We start from the raw sequence: 20,533 nt of genomic DNA, 5'->3' as shown, positions 1-20,533 counted from the left end.
GTATGGACAAAGGCCCATATAGTCCAAGCTATGGTTTTCCCAGTAGTCCTGTATGAATGTGAGTGTTGGACCATAAAGAAAGCTGAGTGCCAAAGAACTGATGCTTTTGAACTGTTGTGTTTGAGAATATTCTTGAGAGTCCTTTAGACTGCAAGGAGATCAAACCAGTCAATCCCAAAGGAAATCAATCCTGAATATTTATTGGAAGGACTGATGCTGAAGCTGAAACTCCAAGACTTTGGCCACCTGATGCAAAGGATTGATTCATTAGAAAAGACCCTGATACTGGGAAAGATTGAAGGCACAAGAATAAGGGGATGACAGAGGATGAGATGGTTGGATGGCATCACTGACTCAATGGACATGTGTTTGAGCAAGCTCTAGGAGATGGTGATGGACAGGGAAGCCTGGAGTCCTGCAGTCCATGGAGTGGCAAAGAGTCAAACATGACTGAGCGACTGCATGACAATAAATAGCCTAACTGAACTGACACACAGAAGTGTCACAGAGGGCAGGGAATGTGCCTCTTCTCCAGTGTCCAGAAGGGTGTTACACTCCCACAGTACATGAACACACACGAAGCTGAAAACCTACTACCTCTGATTTTAGTGACTTTAATTCATCAACAGAATTTGAGTAAAATCTTCATTTTAAAAAACTACTCACTATTGTAATGTCATCCTTTGTATTAATAAGCGCACTGCTCACATTTTTATTGGAATGAATATACTCTGTAGAAATCATGGAATATTAGACTTCTCACTTGAAGAAAAGAAAACTACCTCAAAATAGCCAGGGCCATGTCCTCACCTTCTGGTGTTTGCTTATAATCAGAACTGGCCCCTCTGTGTTTATATCCTATTTCTGACACTTTTGGCTGTGTGATCTTAGTATCTTTGTGAAACGGAGCCAGGAGTATTCCTATCTCAAAGCTTGTGCAGAGTGCCTGTGTCAGAGCAACAGCTATGGAATTCTTAAATAATATTGTTTCTGGGGGTGCAGAATTCTTGGAATTCTTCAGTTTGTTTGATAGATGTATCTATTAGTAAGCAAGGCCAAATATTGTGATTTATTAATACATTGCTGAGTCTGGTAAAATAAGTCAACGATACTCACATCTGGATCTGTAAGCTAGTGATGGTCAAAAAACTGTTAGCTACAGATTCTGATGAGATAAGCACCTAAGATAGTGATTTGATGTTTCTGTGATATTTTTATTGTATTTTACATAAGTGGCAACACATAGTGAATCTGCATAAACAAAACAGAGAAACAGAAAGATCCTTTTACCTTTACCTCGTGGTAAATAATCGGGAAAAACCTGGTCTTAGAAATCCCTATGTATAAGAATTCACTGCTAGATAAAAATTTAAGCATTAATTTAAACAAAATTCAGTATGTTACCTCCCATGGAAAAACTATAGTTGTGTTGCTTGGTTTTGGTCTGACCTCCACATTGCTTTTGTAATTGTCTATTTAAGTGTTGGGGATTCCCATCTCTTTCAGAATTTTCCACAGTTTATTGTGATCCACACAGTCAAAGGCTTTGGCAGAGTCAATAAAGCAGAAATAGATGTTTTTCTGGAACTCTCTTGCTTTTTCCATGATCTAGCAGATGTTGGCAATTTAATCTCTGGTTCCTCTGCCTGTTTCACATACTGCTGAAGACTGACTTGGAGAATTTTGAGCATTACTTTCCTAGCATGTGAGATGAGTGCAATTGTGTGGTAGTTTGAGCATTCTTTGGCATTGCCTTTCTTTGGCATTGGAATGAAAACTGACCTTTTCCAGTCCTGTGGCCACTGCTGAGTTTTCCAAATGTGCTGGTATATTGAGTGTAGCACTTTCACAGCATCATTTTTCAGGATTTGAATAGCTCAATTGGAATTCCATCACCTCCACTAGATTTTTTCATAGTGATGCTTCTAAGGCCCACTTGACTTCACATTCCAGGATGTCTGGTTCTAGGTCAGTGATCACACCATCGTGATTATCTGGGTCGTGAAGATCTTTTTTCTACAGTTCTTCTGTGTATTCTTGCCACCTCTCTTGATATCTTCTGCTTCTGTTAGGTCCATACCATTTCTGTCCTTTATCAAGCCCATCTTTGCATGAAATATTCCCTTGGTATCTCTAATTTTCTTGAAGACATCTCTAGTCTTTCCCATTCTGTTGTTTTCCTATATTTCTTTGCATTGATCCCTGAGGAAGGCTTTCTTATCTCTTCTTTCCATTCTTTGGAACGCTGCATGCAAATAGGTATATCTTTCCTTTTCTCCTTTGCTTTTCACTTCTCTTCTTTTCACAGCTATTTGAAAGCCCTCCCCAAACAGCCATTTTGCTTTTTTGCATTTCTTTTCCATGGGGATGGTCTTGATCCCTGTCTCCTGTACAATGTCACGAACCTCAGTCCATAGTTCATCAGGCACTCTATCAGATCTAGGCTCTTAAATCTATTTCTCACTTGCACTGTATAATCATAAGGGATTTGATTTAGGTCATACCTGAATGGTCTAGTGGTTTTCCCTACTTTCTTCAATTTAAGTCTGAATTTGGTAATAAGGAGTTCATGATCTGAGCCACAGTCAGCTCCTGGTCTTGTTTTTGCTGACTGTTAGAGCTTCTCCATCTTTGGCTGCAAAGAATAGAATCAATCTGATTTTGGTGTTGACCATCTGGTGATGTCCATGTGTAGAGTCTTCTCTTGTGTTGTTGGAAGAGGGTGTTTGTTAATGACCAGTGCATTTTCTTGGCAAAACTCTATTAGTCTTCGCCCTGCTTCATTCTGTATTCCAAGGCCAAATTTGCCTGTTACTCCAGGTGTTTCTTGACTTCCTACTTTGCATTCCAGTCCCCTATAATGGAAAGGACATCTTTTTTGGGTGTTAGTTCTAAAAGGTCTTGTAGGTCTTCACAGAACCATTCAACTTCAGCTTCTTCAGCGTTACTGGTTTGGGCATATACTTGGATTACCGTGATATTGAATGGTTTTCCTTGGAAACGAACAGAGATCATTCTGTCGTTTTTGAGATTGCATCCAAGGACTGCATTTCGGACTCTTTTGTTGACCATGATGGCTACTCCATTTCTTCTGAGGGATTCCTGCCTGCAGTAGTAGATATAACGGTCATCTGAGTTAAATTCACCCATTCCAGTCCATTTTAGTTCGCTGATTCCTAGAATGTCGACATTCACTCTTGCCATCTCTCGTTTGACCACTTCCGATTTGCCTTGCTTCATGGACCTGACATACCAGGTTCCTATGCAATATTGCTCTTTACAGCATTGGACCTTGCTTCTATCACCAGTCACATCCACAGCTGGGTATTGTTTTTGCTCCATCCCTGCATTCTTTCTGAAGTTATTTCTCCACTGATCTCCAGTAGCATATTGGGCACCTACTGACCTGGGGAGTGGAAAATTCTGAAAGAGATGGGAATACCAGACCACCTGACCTGCCTCTCGAGAAATCTGTGTGCAGGTCAGGAAGCAACAGTTAGAACTGCACATGTAACAACAGACTGGTTCCAAATAGGAAAAGGAGTACGTCAAGGCTGTATATTGTCACCCTGCTTATTTAACTTCTATGCAGAGTACATCATGCAAAATGATGGACTGGAAGAAACACAAGCTGGAATCAAGATTGCTAGAAAAAATATCAATAACCTCAGATATGCAGATGACACCACCCTTATGGCAGAAAGTGAAGAGGAACTAAAAAGCCTCTTGGTGAAAGTGAAAGTGGAGAGTGAAAAAGTTGGCTTAAAGCTCAACGTTCAGAAAATGAAGATCATGGCATCCGGTCCCATCACTTCATGGGAAATAGATGGGGAAACAGTGGAAACAGTGTCAGACTTTATTTTTCTGGGCTCCAAAATCACTGCAGATGGTGACTGCAGCCATGAAATTAAAAACGCTTACTCCTTGGAAGGAAAGTTATGACCAACCTAGACAGCATATTCAAAAGCAGAGACATTACTTTGCCAACAAAGGTCCGTCTAGTCAAGGCTATGGTTTTTCCTGTGGTCATGTATGGATGTGAGAATTGGACTGTGAAGAAGGCTGAGCGCTGAAGAATTGATGCTTTTAACTGTGGTGTTGGAGAAGACTCTTGAGAGTCCCTTGGACTGCAAGGAGATCCAACCAGTCCTTTCTGAAGGAGATCAGCTCTGGGAATTTTTTGGAAGGAATGATGCTAAAGCTGAAACTCCAGTACTTTGGCCACCTCATGTGAAGAGTTGACTCATTGGAAAAGACTCTGATGCTGGGAGGGATTGGGGGCAGGAGGAGAAGGGGACGACAGAGGATGAGATGGCTGGATGGCATCACTGACTCGGTGGACGTGAGTCTGAGTGAATTCCGGGAGTTGGTGATGGACAGGGAGGCCTGACGTGCTGCAATTCATGGGGTCGCAGAGTTGGACACGACTAAGTGACTGAACTGAACTGAACTGATTTAAGTGTTTGTCTTCCTAACTTGAGTGTGAGATCCTGGCATGCAGGACTTCAATCTTTTTTGGGCTCCCAGGGATTAGAACAGTGATTGGCACATATATGATGCCTATTAGATGTGTTTTAAATGAATGAAAATAGAAATGAGTGACAGAAATAAAACTATTTAAGGATAGAAAATGAAATAAACTTATTTTTTCTGCCTTGTGGTAGGTTGAATGAGAAAGTGATAGAGATGTCAATAGATCTGAAAGGTTGTTGTTGAATCACGCGAATACACCAGGATTCTTGGCCCCCGGAGGAGAAGAATTCAATCCGGGGCCAGAGACGAGGCTTGATCGTTCAGAGCTTTTGTGTAGTAAAGTTTTATTAAAGTATAAAGGAGATAGAGAAAGCTTCTGACATAGGCATCAGAAGCGGGCAGAAAGAGTACCCGCTTGCTAGTGTTAATAATGAGGTTATATAATCCAAAGAATGTCTGGAGGTTGTAAAGACCTCCTCCGACCTACTCCCATAATTTACATTTTAAGATAACACTGTCCTCAGGCAAGATACATCCTTGTAAAGACCAGGTATACTCCCATAATTAACATTTTAAAATAACAGAAGGTTGAATCCAAAGACTGTCCTTAGGCAGGATACATTATTGGTATATAATCCTAAGGAATGTGGAGAAAGAAAAAAAGTTTGTTCTTTTTTCCTCCTTGAGAATTCCAGACCCCTCTCTCTTTGGGGACCCCTAGACTCCCTATCAACCTGCCTAGGAACTGACTCTCTCAGATCTAAATAGATATTGAATATTAATAGATGTTAGTTATGGAAAAAATTCGCACTATTCCCTTTCAAATGTTATATCTACTGTAAAGAACATACTGCCTTTGAATCTGAATACAGCCACTTATTGACAGTTTTAATGTGACCCATGTTGTTGATATAGCCTGGAAAAAGAGAAGAAAAGAATAGTTTTCTTTGGCAAAAGCATACCCTTTGCAAACTAAGTGATTGAAAAGGTGCTCTTTGTTTATGAAGAAGTGATGATTTCTTCCAGAACACAGGGGTCATTTTTTGTTGACATTCTCTCTAAAACTTTAGAACAGGAGAATTTATGAGAATACATAATTGTCTCAGCCTATAATTTGTAGGGGTTTATTTAGGTCTTTTTTCCTGAAACTTAAAGGAAAAGGAACATTGTATCAGTTCTTTCTATGGGGCTTTGAATTGACATCTAAGGCTCAATAATGTTTTGTTAGGGTGACTTCCTTTCAAGAAAACATGATGTTTTCTTCTGGCATATAAGGTGACATCTCTTTTCTAATATCTAGGAAAAAAACGTTTTTCCCCCCCCCATAATTGGGCAGTTACCTGGCTATCAGTCATGAGTCCCTGATGCCATTTCACATCATTTTCATTGTGCTGTGCTAACACATCAGATAAGCTCATCACAAAACACAGACTAGGGAACAAAAAGAAAGCCAATATTTATTGATCTTTCAGGATGAGTAATTTGTATTAATCCTGGAAAGATCAAAATAAGTGTGTTCAACTAAAACTTACTTAGACTCCAAGGAGCATAAGAATTCTTTGAGGTTTTTGGAGTAGAAAGAATATTATTTCCAGTAGACATGGGAAAAATTAAAAAAAATTCCCTATCGGTTATCTTGATAAAATGACTATAAGTTTCCATGTATGGTTTTGTAGCATTAAAAGAGATAATTTATATTTATAGGGGTCTACCTGTATACTTCTTTGGCTTGATGCCATAGCAGCTTTGCAGTTAAACAGACCTGGATTGAATTCAAGCTCCACAGTTAACTATGTGACCTTGTGAAAATAATGTGCAACCTCTAATTTTCCTTTCCTCTAACAGAAATTATAAAACATCTGTCAATTTATTGTGACTATTAAATGTCATTTGACTATAAACAGTGAAAGTGTTAACAGCTCAGTTTTTGTGACACCATGGATTATATTCTGCCAGACTTCTCTGTCCATGGAGTTCAGTTTTAATGAGGTGGATGAAACTGGAGCCTATTATACAGAGTGGAGTAAGTCAGAAAGAGAAAGACAAATACTGTATATAAATGCATATATATCGAATTTTAAAGATGGTACCGATGATCCTACATGCTGCTGCTGCTGCTAAGTCGCTTCAGTCTTGTCCGACTCTGTGCGACCCCATAGATGGCAGCCCACCAGGCTCCCTCATCCCTGGGATTATCCAGGCAAGAACACTGGAGTGGGTTGCCATTTCCTTCTCCAATGCATGAAGGTGAAAAGTGAAAGTGAAGTCGCTCAGTTGTGTCTAACTCTTAGCGACCCCATGGACTGCAGCCTACCAGGCTCCTGCGTCCATGGGATTTTCCAGGCAAGAGTACTGGAGTGGGGTGCCATTGCCTTCTCCGATGATCCTACATGCAGGGTAGCAAAGGTGACACAGATGTAAAGAACAGACTTTTGGACTCAGCAGGAGAAGGTGACAGTGGGATGATTTGAGAGAATAGCATTGAAACGTGTACATTACCATATGTAAAATAGATGACCAGTGAAAGTTCTATGTGTGAACCAGGTACCCAAAGTCAGTGCTCTGGAGGGATGGGGGGACACCTGTACACCTGTGGTTGATTCATGTCGATGTACGGCAAAATCCATCACAATATTGTAAAGCAATTATCCTCCAATTAAAATTAATTAATTAAAAAAAAAAAAGAATACTGGAGTGGGTTGCCTTTCTCTTCTCCAGGGAATCTTCCCCATCCAGGGACTGAACCCAGGTCTCCTGCCTTGCAGGAGGATTCTTTACCTTCTGAGCCACCAGGGAATCCACCTACAAATTCAGGAGACTCAAGAAACTAGGGTTCGACCTCTGGTTCAGGAAGATCCCCTGGAATAGGAAATGGCAACCCACTCCAATATTCTTACCTGGAGAACCCCAAGGACAGAGGAGTATGGTGGGCTAGAGTCCATGGGGTTGCAAAGAATCAAATGCAGCTGAGTGAATGAGCACATAGCACCATTTCTAGCATATGGTAGGTCCTCAACAAAGGTTGATTTCCCTTCTTTGTGCTTTCCTGCTGAGTACTCCTTTGAAGTAGCCTCAGTAGCTTTCACGTTTCCAGCTCACTTGTTTGTTTGCAGCTCAACAGATAAAATGAATCCAAACAAACATAGTGGGATGCATTTTAAGTTTGATATAGTCCTTTTTCCTCCTCAAGAGATCTGGTTCTTCTTTGTGAAGTTGCTGAAAGATGATACCAGCCGCTCCTTAAATCCATAGCTCAGGGCCATGACAATATCCGTAATCCTACTTCTTGTCCACTCCAGTGTGGCATACCAAATTTAATCCCACTTTTAAAAAGAATGTTTTTGCTTTGTTTTTCCAAATTCATTCTTAAAAACAGTAAAGAATAAGTTTGCTCTTTCAATTTTGCTTAATTTTTCTTCACCCACCTACATAAAAAAAAAAGTTGAAGTCTGTATGAAATGCCATGCGTGATACCGGTATATCAGGAAATTTGCTTCTAGCTCTCCTGCTAAATGTCCATCTATGTCATTTCACAACATGGTTTTTGGTTTGCTTTTCACCCCGTCTCTCTCTCCCTAAAGCTCATCGGCAGTCTCCTGTGGGTATCAATTCAGTTGCTCAGTCGTGTCTGACTCTTTGTGACCCCATGGACTGCAGCATACCAGGCTTCCCTGTCCATCATCAACTCCTGAAGCTTGCTCAAACTCATGTCATGTCCTGTGGGTATAGAGGTTTTAAAAATTTGCCCTAAGTTCATATGACTTCTTTTTATTTCTAAATGAACAGAAACATTCAGGAATTTCTTTTATATAAACTAGAAGAAGCTTTTCATAATGGGTACTATTAGAGTTTTGCTATAAGGCTCAGCCCTTTGCACTTGAAGATGCTGGTGTAAGGTGAATCTCTGAATTGTTTATACTTCTTGCTTTGCAAACAAGCCTTTTCCATATAGACTTGTAGGAGGCTAAAGTACAATCTTTGGGGTCACAGAATTCTTACCCACACAAAGCTCCCTTTCATATATATATTTAAAAGTGAAATTGATCTTCCTTTCTCTTTCTCTATTTCTCTGGCTCAGTTTCCCTGGTATTATGCTCCAAACAGCTAAAAAAACTCTCCTAAAAATCTGTAAAATTATGCAAAAACAATAATAATTTAGACAATAAGAATTATTCCCTAACAAACACCTTGGATATAGCTGAATATTTACAATTAACATTTGCTTAAAAATGTGCCTTTCACATGACCATGCTTATCTCCTTGAAGCTTCTTCCTTCAGATATTTAGGACATAACAGGCAACAGATAACTCTGAAGCCTACCTGACAGGGAAGTTTAATTTTAAAAACTCATCATGTATCATCCTCAGGGATATGCCATTTTCCAGGCTTTTTCATTCAAACCTACCTTTCACCTGAGACTTTTTCTCATCCAGTTCCCAAATTCCCAAAAAAAATAAACACATACCAAAAATACATAGTATTTACCCTGAACATGAGTGACTTTACAGCTCATGAATACAGAATGACTTGATAAGTAGAATTCAGTCTATAGCATGAGTTATTTGTTTAAAATAAAGGTGGGAACCAGAAAAATCACTAAAACATGAGCAGTGGCTGACAAAAATTCTTAGCTCTCCCCTCAGACATCAATGAGAAAATACATCTGTAGTGTATCTGTCTAAGGCCTACCTGCAACATGCAATATACCTGAGTCATAGGCCTTGTACGAGTCAAAGAGCAGATGAGGAAGGCAAGAGATCAGTGTCAGACTTACTGAAACAAATACCTTGAAATTTCTAGAAAAGAGGAAATTGTTTTTTCCTACAAAACTCATGAAACATTTAATACCCTGTAGTTAAAATTAAGTAAGACCTATTTTAGAATTCTATTTTCTTTAAAAAAATGTTTTTATTAACTGGAATCTCTCCTGTAACTTAAAAAAAAAAAATTGTCACTGTTGACTAATAGAAAAGTTATTTTTTTTAAAAATTACCACTTCAAAGCTTTTTTAAAATACCTTAGATAAGTAGTAATACTATGTGGTTAGCTGTTATTTTGAAATATATGTAGCTTTTAAAGTTATAAGCCTAGCATTGGGCTAAATAGGGAAATAGAGAAGATTTCAATTCTAAAGAGCATGGATTGGTGAAAGCAAACAACTAATCATTTAGTAATTATTGAGCATGGTGGACAATTATCCCTTTTTGTCACCCCAAGGAATTTACAATCTTTTTGGAAAGAGAAGTCATAAATTAAAACAATAACTTGTAGCAAGAATCAGCAAACTTTTAACCTTTTTCTCTAAAAGGTTGAATAATAAGTATATAAGGCTTTATGGGTCTAGAAGCTAGTATATAGTAAATACTTTTTTTTTTTTTTAAACTTTACATAATTGTATTAGTTTTGCCAAATATCAAAATGAATCCACCACAGGTATACATGTGCTCCCTATCCTGAACCCTCCCCATACCATCCCTCTGGGTCATCCCAGTGCACTAGCCCCAAGCATCCAGTATCGTGCATTGAACCTGGACTGGCATCTCGTTTCATACATGATATTTTACATGTTTCGATGCCATTCTCCCAAATCTTCCCACCCTCTCCCTCTCCCACAGATTCCATAAGACTGTTCCATACATCAGCATCACTTTTGCTGTCTCGTACACAGGGTTATTGTTAGCATCTTTCTAAATTCCATATATATGCGTTAGTATACTGTATTGGTGTTTTTCCTTCTGGCTTACTTCACTCTGTATAATAGGCTCCAGTTTCATCCACCTCATTAGAACTGATTCAAATGTATTCTTTTTAATGGCTGAGTAATACTCCATTGTGTATATGTACCACAGCTTTCTTATCCATTCATCTGCTGATGGACATCTAGGTTGCTTCCATGTCCTGGCTATTATAAACAGTGCTGCGATGAACATTGGGGTACACGTGTCTCTTTCCCTTCTGGTTTCCTCAGTGTGTATGCCCAGCAGTGGGATTGCTGGATCATAAGGCAGTTCTATTTCCAGTTTTTTAACAACTAATCTCAAAAATATACAAGCAACTCCTCCAGCTCAACTCCAGAAAAATAAATGACCCAATCAAAAAATGGGCCAAAGAACTAAATAGACATTTATCCAAAGAAGACATACAGATGGCTAACAAACACATGAAAAGATGCTCAACATCACTCATTATCAGAGAAATGCAAATCAAGACCACTATGAGGTACCATTTCACACCAGTCAGAATGGCTGCGATCCAAAAGTCTACAAAAATAAATGTTGGAGAGGGTGTGGAGAAAAGGGAACCCTCTTACACTGTTGGTGGGAATTAAACTAGTACAGCCACTATGGAGAACAGTGTGGAGATTCCTTAAAAAACTGGAAATAGTATATAGTAAATACTTTTTAAAAAGAAAATATTCTACCCCTCCCACGCCCTTGCCCTGCACTGTTGCTTTCCTTGGAGTGAACTGGCTTTGGTAGGGGGACTTTGGGTCAGCTGCAGTAACTTGTATTATTCTCTCAGCCAACAGAATCCAGCCTGAGGGGAGGCACATATTTAGGGGTGTAAGAAAGCAGCTGCTTCAGTCAGAATCACCCTCTGCCTCAGATCTCAGTACACATTTCTCTCTTCCCAGTAAGCTCAGACATCTTAGACAGGTGACCGCAAACAAGGTGGTTCATTAAATTGCCAATTCCCTAACAGACAGATTCTATTATTTGGTAGATTCTGACATTGGCAGTTGCTACACAAAATGTAAGTGGTGACCCTAGACAGCATGAGGCCCAGCCACAGGTTAGGGAGTCAGGCATAAGACAGAGGCATCAGACAGAGAGGAGTAGAGAAAGATTCCTGGACTTGCTATCTAAAGACTACAGTGCTACTTTGCTCAGTATGGGTGCCATTAGGTCACAGTGATTTATAAGTAAGGACATGTACCAAACACCCTGCTAGATCAAGAAACATTTCATTAAGAGAATAAGCATTGAGCCCAGTGCTAAAGCATAGATAGAGACTGAAGAAATAGGAAAAAAAAAAAAAAAAGCTTCAGAAGGGTGAAGTGAAATTGTCAAAGAATGACTTTTTGAAAGGTAAAATCATAGTTTATAAAATACAAAATAGATACATTCAAAGATTTTATTTAGCCAAGTTTTATCTCATTCATTATTTAGGAAATCCATGTAATTACATTAGTTCAAAAGGCTATCAGAGAATAGATACATACATGGACATTAAGCAATGCTGAAGTATATTTGCTAATATATACAAAATTTGTTTCTTCGGCAAGCTAGAAATCAGTTTCATCTCCATCATCCAAAATTCATTTGCTTTTCTATGAACAGAAATCATTTGCGTTTACCATCTCTTCATACATTACCTCAAATATTGCAGAATAGTCAGACAATGAAAGTTATAAAACCAGATAACCCCAGAAGAGTCCTTTAGATAATGTTCCACATTCCATTGTAAAGTACCCAGTGATCACTTTTTCCACTTCAGATTCTTTTACCTGACAACAGGAACAAAAAGTAAGATGAAGGTGCAATAAGTTTGTTTCAGAGACACCTATCTTAATGCCCAGCTGACTCCCCAGCTTTCATCATTTGACTGTTTTAGAATTGCACTGGGCGATAAGCCGTTTTTGCTATGTTAAACCTAAAATTGTTCATACAATATTCCAATGCTATAATTTCTGGCCCTTTTATGCTGCTGCTGCTGCTAAGTCACGTCAGTCGTGTCCGACTCTATGCGACCCCATAGACGGCAGCCAACCAGGCTCCCCCTTCTCTGGGATTCTCCAGGCAAGAACACTGGAGTGGGTTGCCATTTCCTTCTCCACTGCGTGAAAGTGAAAAGTGAAAGTGAAGTCGCTCAGTCCGTCCGACTCCTAGCAACCCCATGGACTGCAGCCCACCAGGCTCCTCCATCCATGGATTTTCCAGGCAAGAGTACTGGAGTGGGTTGCCACTGCCTTCTCCGGCCCTTTTATAGGTATGTAAGAAAACAATTGAGGAGTCAAATTCGGTGGAAAGTAATAGGCTTTTCAGTGGGTTTTTTTGTTTTGTTTTTTTTTTCAGTTTTAGATTTTGATAAAGTTCAACTTACTGATTTTTTTCTTCTTTTATAATTTCATTTATTTACTGGCTGTGCTGGGTCTTGGTTGCTGTGCAGGTTTTTCTCCAGCTTCAGTGCGCAGGGGCTCCTCTCCCGTTGTGGTCTGCAGGCAGTCTCACTGTGGTGGCTTCTGTTGTGGAGCACAGGCTGTAGGCATGCAGTCTTCAGTAGCTGCGGCACATGGGCTCAGTGGCTGCAGCTCCCAGGCTCTAGAGCACAGGCTCATTAGTTGTGGCACATGGGCTTAGCTGCTCAAAGGTATGTGAGATCTTCCCAGACAAGGAATTGAACCCATGTCTCCTACACTGGAAGACAAACTCTTTACCACTCAGCCATCAGAGAAGCCTGGTGCTTTTTAAATTATATAATGCACATAGAAACCTTCTTGATTCTTTTCATAAAGAAAGTCCTACTCACTTTAAGCCAAAGAAGTACAAAAGAGGGAGGGGAAAAACAAAATAAAGAAAGCAAACAAGCAAACAAACAACAAAACGAATAACACCTTGGAGACCCAGACACTTAAGTGGGGTCTATTATATAACATATTAAGAAATATTCTCTTGGCAAATATTAGATCTTTCCTCTTTTAAAATGGACATAAGACTAAAAACAGTAAATACACTGACAGCATGAGGGCAAAGAAGTAGATAGAAAAAAAAAAGCAAGTTGAACTCAAATTTGATATAATGACTATAGTGCTGGTGGGATCCTATAGGGCTCTACAGTAATAAGGTAACACCTTGTTAGGACAAGGCATAAGGAACAATGCTCATGGCAATGACTTGACATCATGATTAAAGGCACAAATCACATTCAGAGCATTTTCATCGTGAAGACATTAAAAACACTGTATATTTTTAGAAGACTTCTGACATGTTTTAAAAATATAAGTGGTCAGAGAGCATATAAGACTCTTTAAACTTATTTAACAATTGAGAGTTTTTTTTTTATATATAATTGGAAAAATCTAAGTATGGGTAGAGACAGTAATTATAGGGCAGAGTGGAATGAGAATATTCAGGAGAAATACTAGTAGACTAAGGAATCTTTGCAACTTCTAAATATTCCACTAAGGTGTAAGATAAAAGGTAAATTCCTCTTGCTCAGATGGTCAAGAACATTTTCAAGGAAGAGATATCTAACTGATCTGACTGCCAATTTTGTGATGTTCAATTTTCCCAGTAGATAATAGTAGCTAATATTTATTATTTCATAGCAAATAAGCCACTGTATTAAATGATACTATTTATGTCTTTGTGTGTATATATATATTTATATATATTTCTCTAATTTTATTTCCATAATAAGTATTGAGAAAGATATTATTTTCTCTATTTTACAGAAGAGGAAATATAAGCTAAGAAACTGAGAGAGGTTAAATTATGATCATGAACTACACTACTACATGGCAGAGACAATTTTGAACCCAGGTTGTATGGGTCTATTACTTGGACTCAGAAGCATTCTGATAGTTTATTCTTTCTGTTTAACACCAAAAACAGGTATTTGGGTAAATAGTATTGTCCTCATTTTATGTAAAAGCAAACAGGCACAGGACAGCAAAGTAGCCAAGCTAAGCAGCATGAAGTGCCAGTGGGCATCCACTAGGTCTTCCCACTGTGAGAGGGTACAGTGGGCCTGTCTGTGGTGTGTCTCTGCTCGAATCCTCCCAAAGAAGACGCCCCATCTCTCAGCTGATGGGGCAGCTGTGAGCAGCTTGCTGCAAACTGGGAAATGCAAATACTGCCTTGAAGACGTTCAAATTCAGTTTTAAAAACAAAACAAAAATCACATGCTATCTTAACAAAGAATTATCTCCTGGGCTTCTTTTGTTCTAGTCTGCCGATTTGTGACCCAGGGAGTAGAAGGTAAAAGACCAGATGGGAGAGAATTGAAGAGACAGACAGAAACTGACTCACAGAGCGTTGCCGGGTTGCTCTAACGGAAGGCAGTCAGAATAAATACCCATTAATTCCCATGGCTCAGGCCTTGGAGCTATCTTGAATTCTAAAGAACCTTCTGGTTCCAATCACCTTTAAAAAGATATGGCTTAAGGAAGATTTGGGAGAATGGCATTGAAACATGTAAAATATCATGCAGAAAACGAGTTGCCAGTCCAGGTTCGATGCACGATGCTGGATGCTTGGGGCTGGTGCACTGGACGGCCCAGAGGGATGGTATGGGGAGGGAGGAGGGAGGACGGTTCGGGATGGGGAACACATGTATACCTGTGGCAGATTCATTTTGATATTTGGCAAAACTAATACAATTATGTAAAGTTTAAAAATAAAATAAAATTAGAAAAAAAAAAGATATGGCTTAGATGTTCAGGTTTCTCATGATTACATGTGTGTATATATATATACAAATACATATATATCCCATATAATATATATAATATACATATATATCCTATGTATATTTATATGGCATATATATGTATGTGTGTGTATGTGTGTATACACCTAATAAACTCTCATGATACTAGGTAGCAGGCAGGTCCCATTCCGAGCAACCCGATGAGCCTAACAAAAACCATCACATTATCATCATTTGCCTTGAATTTTCCAAATGTATTTGTCTAACTTTTCACTCCAAATTGTTCTTTGATACACCATGCTATACTCTAGTCATGAATGATACATGAACACTTCTAATATAGAAGTAGGAAAAAAAATCATGTTTGTTCTTCTACAAATTAATATGAATAAGATATTCAGTATGAAAATAAATTTTAAAGTGTCAAATTGATTTAAAGTATTAAACTACTGCTTTAGCAGACATCAGGGACTAGCTCTAGTCAAAAACTCAACATCAACTTCTCCAACTATGAGAAGGCCCAAATAAATATGACTCTTGACGTCAATCTTTATCTGCAGGTCAACATCAGAGTATTCCCAGGAGATGTCTAGGATCCATGATATTACCAACATGAATGGGGAAATATGTCTTCTTTATTTTTCAGATTAATCTCTCAAGTTCCTTTGCAGGGATATTGTCTGAGGCTTCTTATCACTGCCATCACCACCACTCCCAGATTTTCCAAAAACTGACAATTGAAACAGTACAAACATTAGTCCTTTTCTAGTTCTCTGTGACATTGGAAATGGCTTGTCTTCCGTTGCAGGACCAGACTAGCAAAAGAAGTGTCTAAGGTATAGAATGTCAGGCAACGCTGCTGTAAGTGTGCTGCAAGTGCAGGCTGAACACTTGTATAAAACTGAGAGTGAGCACCTAATAAATTATGTGACCTGAACTCTTCACTCTTAGGGAAACTTTCACCCTCAAGCAGGACCTATTACACAATTTGTAGGACCAAGTGCAAAATAAAAAACATGGGACACTTGTTTAAAAATTATTAAGAATTCTAGGGCAGTGGTAGCAGACCATTGAACCATGTATGGGTGCCTTTGGAGGTTGTGCACTGCTTCCAGGATCCCACAGGTCTAGGTCCAGCTGTTGAGCTAATCTGGGAGTAAGTGCCTCCTTAAACTTTGCATCCTAAGTGCTCACTGCCCTCATCCTAAGTCCAGTCCTGCTCCATAATCTCATTTACTTATGGAAAAGGTTAATTTTATCTTTCAGCTTGACTGGACTGAGGGATGACTATATAGCTGGTTAAAAAATTGTTTCTGGACTAGATTAATACTTGAATTGGAAAAACAAGTGAAGAAGATCACTCTTACCAGCAAGAGTAGCATCGTCCAATCCATTGAAGGCCTGGATAGGACGAAAAGGCAGAGAAAGGGTAAATGTGTTCTCTGTTTGAGTTGGCCCCTTTCTCTTCTCCTGCTTTTACACATAGGGGCTCCTCATTCTCCAGCCTTTAGACTTGGACCAGGACTTACAATGTTGGCTCACTTGGCTTTCAAGCCTTTGGACTTACACTGGACCTATTCTATAAGCTTTCCTGGGCTTCCAGTTTGCAGATGGCAAATTGTAGGACTTCTTGCCCTCCATAACTGTAATATCATAATAGTCTCTTTCTCTATATCTTATTGGTTCTGATCATTGAAGAGCCCTGAATAACACATTCATCAAATTCTACTTAAGTTAACAGTGTTCTGGATACTAGTCTACATGCTGAAGATAGAGCCAGGACGGCTTCAAGTGCAGTCAGGCAAGGCCTCATGCTCAGAAGGATTTGAGGTTGGTTTAGTGCTCTGCTGTCACCATCTTTAAAACCTGAATAATATTTTAACAGGAGATCTTGTACTTCCTTTTTGCACTAGACTCCACACATTAAATAACTTGTCCTGAATATAGTAGTGAAAGTCACTCAGTTGTGTCAGACTCTTTGTGACCCCATGGACTATACAGTCCATGGAATTCTCCAAGCCAGAATACTGGAATGGGCAGCCTTTCCCTTCTCTAGGGGATCTTCCCAACCCAGGGATCAAACCCAGATCTCCTGCATTATAGGTGGACTTTTTTATCAGCTGAGCCACCAGGGAAGCCCAAGAATACCAGAGAGGGTAGCCTATCCCTTCTCCAGTGGATCTTCCTGACCCAGGAATCAAACTGGTGTCTCCTGAATATAGTAGAAAAGGAAACAAAACAATCCTATCTTATGGAACTCACGGTTTATCTGTGCTTATCCACTGCTCTTATGACATGTCCTAGACAGATTTCAGTCTGCTTCCAACAGCCATATGCTTGTGTCTCAAAACTCTGCACTCATGTTGTGGAGCATTATTTTTGATGGCACAGGCTTTGTGACAGCTTGGCCATGTCCATAGGACTTCTGAGCCTCAGTCAAAGGCTGATGAGCTTTTGGGCCCCTTCCAGAGCCAGAGTCACCATTTAGTTAGTTTCTGTGCAAAGTGATTTACTTAAGGAGCCTCATTGCTCTTTGAGTCTTTGCTAAGATAACCTATTTCACTGTGAGAGAATTACAGGAGGAAACTGCAGGATGAATGGCTCAGGACTTTATGCATTCTCCAAGCAGGGGAGGTATTGACCTCGAGGGGAAAAAACTTGGTTCTTGAGGGGTGAAAACAATCTCAACCTCTTTTTGTATAAATCACAAATATACAAAAGTACAGAAACAAATACACAATGTGTCTCAGGTATTAAAACTTCATGAAATGGGGGAGTAAATAGGAAGGATTATCTAAAAGAGATCCCTAAGGGAACAATTTTGAAAAAAGGTTGAGAAACACTGGAATAGGTTATTTATACCTTCCCTCATGAAAAGACATAGGATTCACAGGCACGTTTTTGTATCTCTTCCCCACTGACCAGTTTTGCACAACAAGCAGTAAATCAGCTTTTATTGAACCAATGGGAAAAAAAGAAAACAGGAAAAAGGTGTTAACTTTAACCCCCCGACAAAGCTTAAATATCTGGGCTACTCAAATTACCCTTCATAGAACTATAAGTATCAGTTTCTCTTGGTTATTTAAATAAATGTTCAGAGACAGATAAATTATCAAGGTTTGAAACAGTTCCTGATGAGAAAGATATGAGGAAAAGAAATGAGAAATATCATCCAACAGCAGAATAAACAGAGATAAAAGTTTGGGAGAAAGTAAATGAAGTAAGAAGATAAAAGTGCAAATAGGAAAAAAAAATGTTTTTTTCCTGATCCCAGGGAGAAAAATAAAACAGAAAAGTCTATGAAGATTATAAATATGAAAATATAGTTATACTTTATTTTTAGAAGTAATAAATATTTTCATAAATTGCCACACATAGTTGTACACAGGACCTAGATGTCAACTTCATTGAATATTTTATAATATTCACTCATTTACTTATTTTTTCAAAGTATATTGGTGAACAGCTATTATGTGTCAGACATTATTATAGGTATTGATGATAAGTAGAATTCCTGCTATCAAGTTATATATGTTTTCAAGTGAAATAGACTCAATAGATAAATGAAATTAAAAAAAGAAAAATAAGAAAAAATATTGTGATGGATGGCATTCCAGAAATTAAAATGAATTAATGTGCTGATATATGATCAATGTGGGCTCAGATGGTAAAGAATCCACCTGCAATGCAGGAGAACTGGGTTCGATCCCTGGGTTGGTAAGATCCCCTGGAGGAGGGCATAACTACCCACTCCAGTATTCTTGTCTGGAGAATCCCCAAAGATAGAGGAGCCTGACAGGCTACAGCCCATGGGGTCCCGAAGAGTCAGACACGACTGAGCGACTAAGCACAGCACATGATCAAAGATAATTTTTTGAGTAGATGTCTAAGATACCTAAAGTCAGGGTGTAGCTATCCAAAAGCACAACTCTAGGTGTTGTGTCTTATCATAGTGTAGGATGCTTTAGAGTTCCCAAATGATGATTAAGGAAAGAGCATTCCAGACAGAAGGGCTTCCCCAGTGGCTCAGTGGTAAAGAACTTACCTGCAATGCAGGAGATGTGGGTTCAGTCCCTGGGTTGGGAAATGCCCCGGAAAAAGAAATGGCAACCCACTCCAGTATTCTTACCTGGGAAATCCCATGGACAGAAGAGCCTGGTGGGCTATAGTCCATGGGGTCACAAAAGAGTTGGATACAACTCACTTACTAAACAACAAAAATATTCCAGACAGAGGCTTCACAAGTTGCAAAGACCAGTTAGATAACTAAGAGACTGAATATGCAAATAGCCAATGGCCAGTTAATATATGACAGTATAACTCTAATTCAAGTCTGTAGCAACAGCACCAAAAGCCAAACCAGCTTTTTTCGCTAATTTTACCTCTGTTTCTAACTCAAGACCAAGAGATAGCCAAAGTGTTCACCAGTTTTTCAGATAGTCCACTTCTATTTAGCCCTCTTCCAGGTTTCCCATGCCAGCAACTTCCAGTGACAGCACACCTGAAGCTTTGCTGTTGTTCACTATAAAGCTTTCCCACTGCTCTACTGCCTTTGTGTTTCTGCCAAATGCAGATGATGGTGGCTGACTCCCTTGCAAACTCTTCTCATTCTGGTGGTTTTCATTTTTTCCCACATGTTTGACTTGAGCCAGAAAAAGAATGAAGGCAGTATGACTGGAGTCTCTGAAAGAAGGGGAGAAGTAAGCATGGGTTAGATCACATGGTGTTCTGCAAATCAGGAAAGGTTTAGATTTTATTCTTAGTGAAGTGGGAATGCTTTCTGAGGCCTGGGGAGTAAGCGATAAGGATGAGTTTAAGGAAGGATGTAACAGGATTTATTTTTTCCTTATTTGTTTAGCTTTACTGTTTTGGTTTTCAAGTTATTCTTTATTTTTGCTTATATCACTGTTTTTAAAGAATTCACTTCATTTTTTAGAGTAATTTTACATTCACAGCAAAATTGAGTGTAAAGTACAGAGTTCCCATATACCTCCTCCCCTCACACATGTGCAGCTTTCCTGACTACCAACATCCCTCATCAGAGTGGTTTATTGTTGTAGTTCAATCGCTAAGTCATGTCCGACTCTGCAGCCCCATGGTAATGAATCTGCCTGCAATACAGAAGTCCTGGGTTTGATCCCTGGGTTGGGAAGATCCCCTGGAGGAGGGCATGGCAACCCATTCCAGTATTTTTTCCTGGAGAATCCCAGGACAGAGGAGCCTGGCGGGATTTGTTCCATAGAGTCACAGAGTTGGACACAACTGGAACAGCTTAGCATGCGTTGTGTGCATTACCCTTGTGAGCTGGATGGTTTACCAAATCCTCTGTTCCAAAGGATGTCTCTTCCAAAAGAATCCTACTTGTGATTTGTGCTTTAAAAAAGAAAAAATAATAATACCTATAATTTTGGTGTTAACAATTTTCAAGTGGCTGGGTGATGATACTACTTAATAAATTGGGAAGATGGAAATAAAAGTTACTGTGATTTGATAAATCATGAGTTCCTTTTTGGCTATATTAAGTTTGAGGTATGAATTAGATCAAAGTTGGCTCATGAATTATTTATCAGTTAGTGACAGGATAAGTACAGAATATAGGAATAAGAATTTAGAAATGTTTATAGGAAC

The 20,533-nt window shown here is 39.1% G+C and overlaps 1 long non-coding RNA gene across 1 annotated transcript; it reads right to left on the bottom strand.

Moving 5' to 3' along the window:
* Window positions 1-11,594: 11,594 nt before the first annotated feature.
* On the bottom strand, window positions 11,595-20,010 carry LOC132345528 (uncharacterized). Its single transcript, XR_009494925.1, has 3 exons — window positions 19,035-20,010; window positions 12,578-12,795; window positions 11,595-11,981 (listed from the first exon to the last, which is right to left on the bottom strand). It is a non-coding gene; the product is annotated as an uncharacterized lncRNA (long non-coding RNA).
* Window positions 20,011-20,533: the final 523 nt, after the last annotated feature.

Source organism: Bos taurus, chromosome 1 (genome assembly GCF_002263795.3).
Source record: "Bos taurus isolate L1 Dominette 01449 registration number 42190680 breed Hereford chromosome 1, ARS-UCD2.0, whole genome shotgun sequence".
In the NCBI taxonomy this organism is placed as follows: Eukaryota; Metazoa; Chordata; class Mammalia; order Artiodactyla; family Bovidae; genus Bos; species Bos taurus.
Note: the sequence above shows the minus strand (reverse complement) of the source record. Positions and strands in the feature narration are given on the sequence as shown.